Below are 10906 nucleotides of genomic sequence, written 5' to 3'. Positions count from 1 at the left end.
GACCACAACAACAACATCGTTCTCACCCACAGAGGGACCTTCGCCGGCGGAATTGCTTACGGCCGCCGCCATCGGACACTGCTCCACCTGCTCCACCCTCCTCAGCATAAGGTGCCGAAGGAAGGCAGCAAGTATCACTTTGCACCCCATAGTATTGTCCTTTACAGGGCTTTTAGTGGCAGCAGACGAGATCGTCCGTCAGTTGGTGCTTGCATGTATCTTATTTCAGGTCCTGATGGCTTGCAGCGTCGACATCACAGTCACCTTCAACGCTGTCACGTGACCGATGATATTTCTGCGTCTAATCCTCCAGATTAATGGATACAAAGGACATCGTGGCCACAGCAGCAGTGGGCGCCATCACGACACAGCGGGACGACCCCATGGAGACGGAGCCTTCGCCACCTCCGCCTCCTCTCGTCCTACGGATGGAGCTGGACCCGCCCATACCGTAACAACCGACACCTACCCCACCTGGTTTTGGCCTCCGAAGGTGGAGGCGTACCCTTCTGGTCATTTTCCGTGGGACGTTTCCGCTAGAGCGAAGGCCGGATGGCGGGGTAAGGCCGGAAGCTTGACGTCCCCTGCAGCCACAGCTTCCGGTCCAGCGCAGCGTCCACCTTCAACCTCCCCCGCCGTTGTCGCGCTCCCTACGCGACGACGGTCCATGGCTTTGGGGGAGAGGAATGTTCATGCATAACATCAAGCTCCGACAGGTCGGCCTGAAACGTAACAGCTGAGAAGGCTGTGGGACGAAGTCAGCCAATGGTACGCTAGAAACGCACCATGACAGGAGACGAAGAGAATATAATCGCCGCTCTAGATAGCCTCTGCCGCACTAGAAGACGCACTAGAAGACGGGCACTAGAAGAGCCAGAAAACGAGCTGAGGTATAAACTCTGTAGCAGTGACTTATAAAACTGTGTGATCTGCTTGCATGGACATTGTATATATCGATGGACATTGATTATTTACATGTCGTCATTTGCTTGCGACCCAAACTGAAGTATTGTCAATTTAACTTATTGTAATAAACTTCGTTAGTAAGTATCCGAGGAAACAACTTCCTAGGCACCCTGTATTGGACGAGTGGGCAGGGTCTCACTCCTATACATTGGCGAAGCGACCTCCATCGGTAATATAGGGAGACTAAAATGAGACCAAATAGTTTCCCAGGATGTAGAGAATGGAGCTGTTTCAACGGGGGAGAAGCAAGACGGTTTACTCCAATGGGATAATAAGAGTCCAGCAGTGAGGTGCGTCTTTGAAAGGGTATCAGCAGCTAAGAAACTGACAAGTATAAAATATTCGCAGATACGTCGCAGTTTACTGTTAATCCGTTCAACATCTAGGGGAGGAGACAGACTGACCAGCCAGAGACAAGAAGGTAAACGAAATGTAATGGATACGGCTCCCGTATACATGTTAAGACATTGCATCGTACAGACAAGATGGATGCCTTCACTTCCATATCAGGAAGACCTAATCCTCCGACCTTTCAGGGCCTGGCCACCACTTCATACTGAACTCCGAAGATGTGTCGTTGCCACAAGAAGTGATCGGATAGTTAGCGTCTGAGGCCATCATCACGGGAAGCGGAAAAATCTGTGCTATGTAATACACTTTACTGAAAATATAGGAATCTAAGACCCACACTTTGTGAAGGAGGCTAAGGGAACAGCGTTCTTGTTCACAAATCACTCTTTACACACGAACCTTAATGTCTCGCTAGTTAGTGCCTCCACGTGGCCAGCAGCAAGGCGACAAAAGGAATCCAAGGTATCCATGAGCCGAGAAATGTCGTCAGCATTTCGTAATAAAACCATAACATCATCGGCGTATACTCGGTCCCGAAATCGTTCCCCCAGTAAAATCCAGCTGCGTAGTTGCATGGCAATATGGTGAAGCACGGGTTTCGAAAACAAAACAGTGACAATGATTAAAAAAAACTGTTGCTGACATGGCCAAATGCGATGTGGAAGCCGAGAAAAGCAGGTCCCCTGAGACATTAGTGGCCACAGCCACCGAAATGAAATCTCGACGTTCGATAACAGAAGTCAATATCGTGCGTCCAGGCACACAACTTTGGTGAACGGCAATGATTTTGTCGAGAGACTTACAGAGAAGGGTGTTTACAGTTTGAGCAACAGTTTCGTAGTCGAAGTTTAGGAGAGTGATCATACGAAGTGAGTCAAGATCAGGTCGACCCGTGGTTCTCGAGATGAGTACCATTTTACCTTCCCTGAATTTAGCAGGAAGCGAGACACCCAACATCACTTCTCTGCCACCGACATTATTGTTCCACCCATGAGAGGCCAAAAATGAAAATAACATCGTTTAGGAATACCATCCAATCCAGGTGACTTGCATGATTGAGATCCGGTAACGTAATATATATTGTCCTTGCGGAAATCACTCAAAAATTTCATTAACTCAGGGTGACGACGCAATTCAGCAAAGGGTATAACTCATCAGGAAAGTTTCCAGTCGGAATGAAGACATCTTACAATACGGTAAAGTAGCCAAATAGAAAATTGAAAATGTCACGGTGGGATGTTGACACTCGACCATCGGCGTTAGCAAAGGATGCAGCGCAAAAGCGTTGCCTGCGCGCCCGCATGCGGATAAGATGGCGAAGTCAATTCGTCTTATAAAAAGGAACGCGTTTGACACCTCGTCGGGAGTCACTCCATCTGAAATTGCAATTTGCCTTTAATTCGCAGTACATCCGTAATTCATAGAGGAGCTTGACTACCGGTATCGTAAAGTTAACGTAATACAGAACAATAGAATTCTTGTGTCTGCCGGACGTCTCCCGCCTTCACGACACACAAACGCATGAGAGCTTTTCGAATTTTTGGTTTGGAATGCAGTGTAAACCATTCCACAATAGACGAGTGCCTTTCTACAGCACAGGGGAACGGGAACCATACTTCATGAATTACAAACACCAAGAGAATGGCCTCGTAGATAGACTGTATTGATAATCCAGGCAAGACGGAACAACTTACCGGCTACTGCACATACTTAAAGGTGATGGCTACGGTACAATGATCAGTAAAAATGGTGTGTGTTACGTCAGTGACCAAAAGCTGACCCCGCATAAAGATTCTGAAAGATAAGTGTGGTCAAGTAGACTAGTAGGTGTGGCAGTAAAATAAGTGTATCGGACAAGTGTAGAATACCGCTTCATGTAGGTGCAAAGAGTACACCATGTGAGGAAGCTCTTTACTAAAACTAAAAGTCTGATCCACCGGCTGGGAAACACCGTTAAAATCACCACCCAACAGAAATTTTGTAGGGGATTTGGGTTGGGTTGTTTTGGGGGAAGAGACCAAACAGCGATGTCATCGGTCTCATTGGATTAGGGAAGGACGGGGAAGGAAGTCGGCCATGCCCTTTCAGAGGAACCATCCCGGCATTTGCCTGTAGCAATTTAGGGAAATCACGGAAAACCTACATTAGGATGGCCGGACGCGGGATTGAACCGTCGACCTTCCGAATGCGAGTCCAGTGTGCTACCACTGCGCCACCTCGCTCGGTGTAGGGGATTTAGAGACAGATAAATTACTTTCCCTTTATAGAAACGTGAGCTTTCCATAGAAGGGACCAGAGCCAGAAGGGACGTAAAGAAGAGGTAAAGTGAGAGCACAAAAGGTATATCCTATACCCTTACCATTTTCGAACACTTGGATATCTAGTAATGGAATTCTTTCCCTATAAAAGAAGGAATGCCAGTAGAAAGATCAGAAAAGTCATTAAAAGAGGTTGACAAACGAGGACTTGAAAACTGGTCATACAATACTTCCTACAAAAAAGTAACATCTTCACCAGAGCCATATATAAACCACTGCAAAGCGGCGAGCCGAATTTCAGAATCATTTCTGTTAACATTTAAAGTGAGAAAAGTATATGCTTGCATAGACAATTGAACCGGAAGAAAAACTACAAAATTACAGAACCATAATCCGACGGAGCTGTGGACCTGTATCCATGGCAAAATCAATGGACGAAATGGAGGGAGAAGAAGTGTGAACATCTTACCCAACTTCAAACTGTTTTTCCTTCTTCCGTGATGCGATTCTGTCAGGCTGGATACGTTGTTTACTACGGCTCCTTGTAATTGCCCCTACCTCATGCGGTCGTGTGTGTGGGTGACACAGAAAGTCCGTTTCAGATTGAGAGGGAATCAATCTAGTTCATTATGAGGTTGTGACCTACAGGCTGCGACAGAATGGGCAGAAATATTTTGGGAAGTTGAGACAACAGGAGAGGTATCCTACAGAGCCGGAGGGGACAAGTGGGGCTCTGAAACAGGTCCCTTAATAGGTGGCACCGACGGGTTGGCTTCGATAACAGAAGAATCATCAGGTGATTTATCAGTAACACTGTGGTCCGGTGCAGAAGCTTCCATGGCGTCTTCACCCGCAACCCAGGGCAGAGAATAGCGCGCTTCAATCTAGAGCTATTCGAAGGGTGAGCCAAGGAAAAAGGCTTGTCAACTGCAGGACAAAATCACGAGCATAATCCCTCAAAGGTCCGCTTTGACCCTCAATATTTGGGGTTGGCTCAGATGAAGAAACCCGTGGGAGAAGTTCAACTGGTCAATTCTTAACGCTGTTCGTAAGCGGATCTTAATACCACTATATTATATGGACATTTGATACAGAGGTGGTGCTCTGATTACAAGTCAAGCAGGTTCCCTCCTGGCCGGTATAAGTAATATGAAATCAAGAAACACATACCTGTAAGCGAGAAGGAATACGTTTTTAATCACCATTTCTCCTGACCAAATTTCCCTACCGACCTGTAAGCGGTGTGGAGTGGGCCAGCATTCCTTCCGAATATGTCGTATATTCCCTTAAGAGAGAAGGATGGATCTCAGAAAACTGTCACCTACCTTGAGCAGAAGATCACAAACCCGAACGTTTGTGTAGGCAACTTCTACACTCTCAAGAAGAACCATCCTAGACGAACCATAATCATGATTAAAGGGGACATGAGAACAATCATGTTACAATATTATGTCAACGTGAGCGGGTTGAGAAATTTAACGAGAAGCACGTATAATTCTGAGTCAAAGTATGCAGAATGCACTTGATGTATAGTGACCCTAATCTCGTCCACCAAACACTCGCATATCTCTGAAGATGTGTTCTGCACACGCCGTGTGGATTCGTCAAAGCTGAAGCTGACAGTACCTGTACGTGGAATAAACATTGTAAGCATTTTGGACATCAATAGCGTCACGAAGCGTTGCACAAACACCAGACACTATAAGACAACAGCAATGCGACGCGCACAATAACTCACGCGACACTGAACGGGAAAAAGGGAGAAGGTGGAACTAGGACAACATACTAGCTTGACACGTGGAGGGGGTTCAGTGAGCTACGACAGCTGGTAGGGTGGTGTGGGATGATACACTTTCATTTGTACATTCCGACAGGCTGCACGATGTGACTGCTGCCAGATCCTTGTTTTCATACATGTGTTTTCAACAAGTACGCAATTTCATTTTCCTAGATAAACTTTAATCTTGAACCTGGATGAAGAATTGCGTGCCGGCCTACAAGTGCAGCATTTTTTTCTTCACCCTATATACACAGTAACTATTTTGAAAAGTAGTGGCATGTGGAGAACAGTTCACCCTGTGATCTGAGTCCCGCTGTTACATTTTTTTTTTTTTTTTTACATTCGTATTAACCAACTAGGATGACGTTAACAACTTCAGTTCCTCTTCTTCCTTTGTTATTGATGTGTCGGCAGCTGGGCCAACGCCTTGTAGATCGAGATGGCTGAAAATGCACGCTAGACTAACGCAGACGGGCGTGAAGTACTGGAACACGCTACGTAATTAATGCTATGAAGAAAAGTACGTAGCTGGATTAATACTTATCTTTAATCAATCATTGTGGTACATCGCTCTTGACTATACACAGGAGACTTTAATTACAATCACTGTAAGGCTAATGGCGCCTTGCTAGTTCGTAGCCATTAACTTAGCTGAAGGCTATTCTGTCTCTCGGCTAATGAGAGAGAAAGGCTTCGTACATCTAGTCGCTAGCTAGGTCGTCCGTACAACTGGGGCTAGTGCTTGTTCGTATCACGAGACCTGCCTTGTGGTGGCGCTAGGTCTGCGATCACACAGTGGCGACACGCGGGTCCGACATGTACTAAATGGACCGCGGCCGATTTAAACTACCACCTAGCAAGTGTGGTGTCTGGCGGTGACACCACAGTTATTGTTTCCTATTTTTCCAGTATTCCCTCATTTTCTCCCTATGAAGTCTTTTCCTTTCTTCTGTCCATGTTGTTCCCGATTTTTTTATTTCTTCTGCTTTGAAAGCCTTCCAAATTTAGTATTTTATTTTTAAAACGGTTTATTCCTGGTATTTCTGATTCTTTGATGATGTTTCTTTCTAGACGGTCATTATTATATTTTTTATGACACAGAAGATATTACTGGAACGGTGGTCTGATCATTTAATATTGAAAGACTACGACCAAGGTGTGGACAGGGCCAAAGAATTGACATATCAGACGTGATTTATCACATAAATAATTTATTCATAACATACAATACATAACACCAACTACGTAAATCCTGCTTCGATGCTTACAATTGCCCAAAATGGGAGGGCCACCACTTTCGAATTGGAAAGGCTTTAATTTAAGAAACTAAAACGCCTATTATAAATTTTAAAAATAATAATAACTCAACACATAAGTAAGCGCTAAGTGAACACACTCTTAAATCTTCAATTATTAATCACAAAGCGTGGGTTTACCCCATTTAAATTCTCATTGCAATGTAAAACATAAATACATGAATTCACAACACAGAATGCCTTCAAAGTATCTACCTGGACAACCTATGGTCCTAAAACTTTCCTATTACATTCCAGCCAACCACATTAATAACTTATAAGCACGGTTGGTAAAACACAACGTTCGCACTATAATCAATTTTAATAATCCACAATCACTCAAGAAACAACATCAGAAGTTCGATACGGAGAATGTAAACCTGTTTATACAATCTTTCGGACCAAAATAGGCACGAAGGCCACCATAGCAGAAGTGCGCTAGTTGCTGTTAGGGTAGGTGTTCCCATTAGCTTAATCACTAAGCAGATATTTACTTAAGCGACAGGTAAGATAGTTAATACAAATAGAAGGTATTTCTAAAGTTTTTTTCCTCCTTTTTAAAAAGGGGGTTTTAGTAAGGTGGAAATTACACTTTGAGGGGACGCAATATCTGCAACCACAGGGCGCGAGGATGAACTACCAACACCCAAGTGCAAACATCCACAAATAACTACCAAAATACTCCACTACACCTGTTAGCAAGGATGCATGGAGGAATCTGCACTGTCAGAATTGCACCAGTGAACAGAACAGAGGGTTGCCACAGCGATGGCCACAAGGCGGGAAAGACGACTGGATGAACTCAATCCCAAAGGACGATCAACTTGAGTCCCGGCAGACACCGACCCAGCCGAATTGCTCCCGGACTCAAACCCTCGCCCAACGGCGGCTCCACCGCCCCGTGATGGTTACTGTTTGTTTGCCTTCGTCGACGCAGGCGATGATTAGACTGCCATCGGCCTTCCGCGGACAACCAGTGAAGAGCGGACAGAGGGACCTAACCAGGCCGGCGTTCCTCCACGGGTAGAAGTGTGGGTTCGATAACAACACCCGTACGCGGAAGGCAGAATGTCACCAGAGCAGACTTCATGCGACAACCTCCTCCAGCGTGACCGCACTCGCCTATAAATAGTACAGGCCAAAGAGTCTGCTGCAGTAAACACGTGAGTCGGTCGTGTTACCAACCTACGGTTTCTAAGTACACCAAAGACATAACTCGTAATCGATAGTGGGTACACTACGGGCGGGAGTTCAAACAAAAGAGCTTCATAAAAGACCAACCCTGAACAACCGCGGAAAAACGAAATAGAAGCGAAGCAATAAAAGACAGCAACGAGATGCTAGAGCCCGATCGTGCCCAAACACTGTCGATTACCCAAAATATTGGCTCCCCACAACGCTCAGGAAACGAGCCGTGGAAAGATGGAAGTACACACGGCTCAATTACCTTTTCATCCACCCTCGTATACAGAAAGACCTTGAAGCAATGGTCAATATTCAGGGATGTGACAGGAACGATCAGTCGAAGCAAAAAGTCCAGTAAACATGGGCCTTTCAGAGCCTTGAGCACTCGTTCATCTTCGATATTGTCAAAGAAATTTCTTCTACTGCATGCTCTTTACTTTCCAGTTTTTGGGAAGAGGTAGTAGGGACCAAAACAAGAAAAAATTTCTAGTAAACATGGACCCTAAAATGCACACCGCAAAGAGCTATAAGCATTTCCTCAGTCGAAGGCATATTTCACAGTATCGAAAATGAACAAATGCTCACAGCACTTTGGAGGCCAGGTTTACTAGGTTTTGTTTCCTTTTGTTCATACCATCAACTCTTCAAACATGGATAACAAGGAGCATGCAATAGAAGAGATTTGTTTCACAGTACCAGAGTTGAAAAAGTGCTGGCAGCTCTTGAGGCATGCATTTTAGAGCCAATGTTTATTAGATCGTTCCTGAGATATCACTGCATATTGATGATTCGTCTTGGGGTACCCTACATAGGCGGACAAGCTTAAAACAGTATAGTATGTTGAGAGAATTAAATGTGTAGCTCTTATGAATAAAAAGTACTAGTACGCATCGGTTCCAGACCGCAGAAAAGGTGACAGCTTATCGTAGTTTGCGTACCACGAAATGGTACCACCTCCGTGCTCACTCCCTAAGAAGCTGTGATGAGCAATTGCTTTGGAGCAACCACTCTCTCTTAAAAAATGTAAAATGTGTTCTGCAGCTGTTGCGTCGAAAGTGGAGTTACGTCTAATTTACGTCGTAGGTCTGTGAGGATGATGCGTTCTTGGAGTACATAAACTATCGTCATACATTCGCAGAACACTCACGAGAAAGAAGGGGAGGTGTCTTGATGCACGAGATAATCCTGCGCAAGTCAAGTGTCGCAAAGTGCGCTCAAGGAGCTGCTGATTCGGAATGCCTGGAGAGAATTTCGCTGCTCTTTAGTACTTTCTTTGGGTATTCAGATATTATTGTTATGTACAGAATTTTGCTACTTCCTGTCCCATGGGGTAAAGTTGTGGAGTTGCGACGTAAGCGAATGTCTCGGGCTGTACGCTACAATGTTTCCATTGTGGTTACGCCCTTTCCGAGTCTGCGACACCGATGTGACTCGGAATCGAAAGAAAAGTTATGGAGATTACCGCTCTACGAAGGTAGTGAAGGAAGTCGAGGATATTGCAGACCAGCACATTTCTTGGGTAGCATTATCAAGGGCACACTACGACAGTCGGAGGTCCGGGATGGTGAAAGTAAATAAGGCCCCAGATCTGCTTGGATATTGATCTATTTCTAGTATCCATCTTGTAAAAAATGAGTAATATAGATGTAATGGCTGACAAAAAAAATCATTTATAATGTGTGTGCCATGTGCTCTAGTAATTGTAATATACACACTTCAAGATCCAGATGAGACAGAATACGAATCAGCATTTACCACAGCGACCATCGGGTAAATGCAAAGAAAGAATAAAGAATGGGATAGGAAAGTTACTTATTATGTTACACGTGTGAAAACAAAACTTGTACGGCTGTAATGTCAGTTAGTTTAGTAAGGTTAATACGAGATAGCTTTTATTATTGATATTAATTGCACTAGATGATTTTGTGCTCTTATTTTAGTGAAATTCTCAATAACGCCGTTGAGGACAATCTGATTTGAAACTGTTCTTTCAGGTAATAAAATGAGATTATTGCTAGTCGTTTTAGATTCATCGAATAGCAAATCCCTTTTTTTGATAGTTTCAGTTTAAATAAACTTCTCTCGCATGATACAATTGTGACATAAATGCTCAAGAAGTATTATGTACGAGTACAGGGTCTAGGGATAGCTTCTTTGAGTATCAATTAAAACATCTTTGGTCCCTGTTTCCACCCTAGACACGATTTCCCTTCTGAATAAAAATTATCAACAATGGCTACCGAAGACTTCCGGCATATGAAGTCACTCTCGTACTGACAACAGCCTTGTCAAAGAGAGGGGGGGAGCGGACAGAGGTTCAGGGTACTTTGTTGCTCTTGTGGTAGGAAACTGTCCTTAAAAGACGGAAGAATCAGGAGTGATGCATAACGCAGTTGAAACCACTGCATTAATGGAATATATGGTGTATCCACAGGACATGTGGGTTATATTTAAAAAGCGTCATGATGAACTCCCCATTGTCGAAAGATTCATCGTTAGTTCCATATCTTACATACTGATACGTAAGCAGTTACCATATGAATCATTTTAACACTGATGTCTTCATTACCCACGTTTTACTCATCTAATCGTAGCAAATGCTCTTCTCTGTAATAGATAGCTTGTGAAAATAAGCAAATCCTGAAACCAGTCAGCCAATAAACGAACAGAAGCTTTGGTATTAAACTGTCCTTTCTTGAAGGAACTGACCACACAACACAACACTAACAACATAATAGCTCGTATGACAGTTTACACAAACTACTATTATTGTGGCAATGGTCAGTCACAAAGTACTGGCAGACTAAAATCTTCCAATTTCTTTGAGTTTAGAAGTAAGGAGTCCAGGAATGAAGCGATTTACAAACAGTGGGCATAGGTATACTACACATATTTTAATTATTTGATTTTAAATGGGGGTGCAGGACGTGGGTGAAGCTAATGTCCCTAGGGAGAGGAGTAGTGCAGAGGAAGTATCTTTTGTAAAAAGTTTTTACCCTCAATGCATATAGATAGTTTTCCTTATAATCATCTTGGGGTTGAAGATCTTTTTTCTCGTGTTTGCTTTAACA

The sequence above is a fragment of the Schistocerca piceifrons genome, chromosome 2, assembly GCF_021461385.2.
Source record: "Schistocerca piceifrons isolate TAMUIC-IGC-003096 chromosome 2, iqSchPice1.1, whole genome shotgun sequence".
Lineage (NCBI taxonomy): Eukaryota > Metazoa > Arthropoda > Insecta > Orthoptera > Acrididae > Schistocerca > Schistocerca piceifrons.
This window is presented reverse-complemented; position numbering follows the sequence as displayed.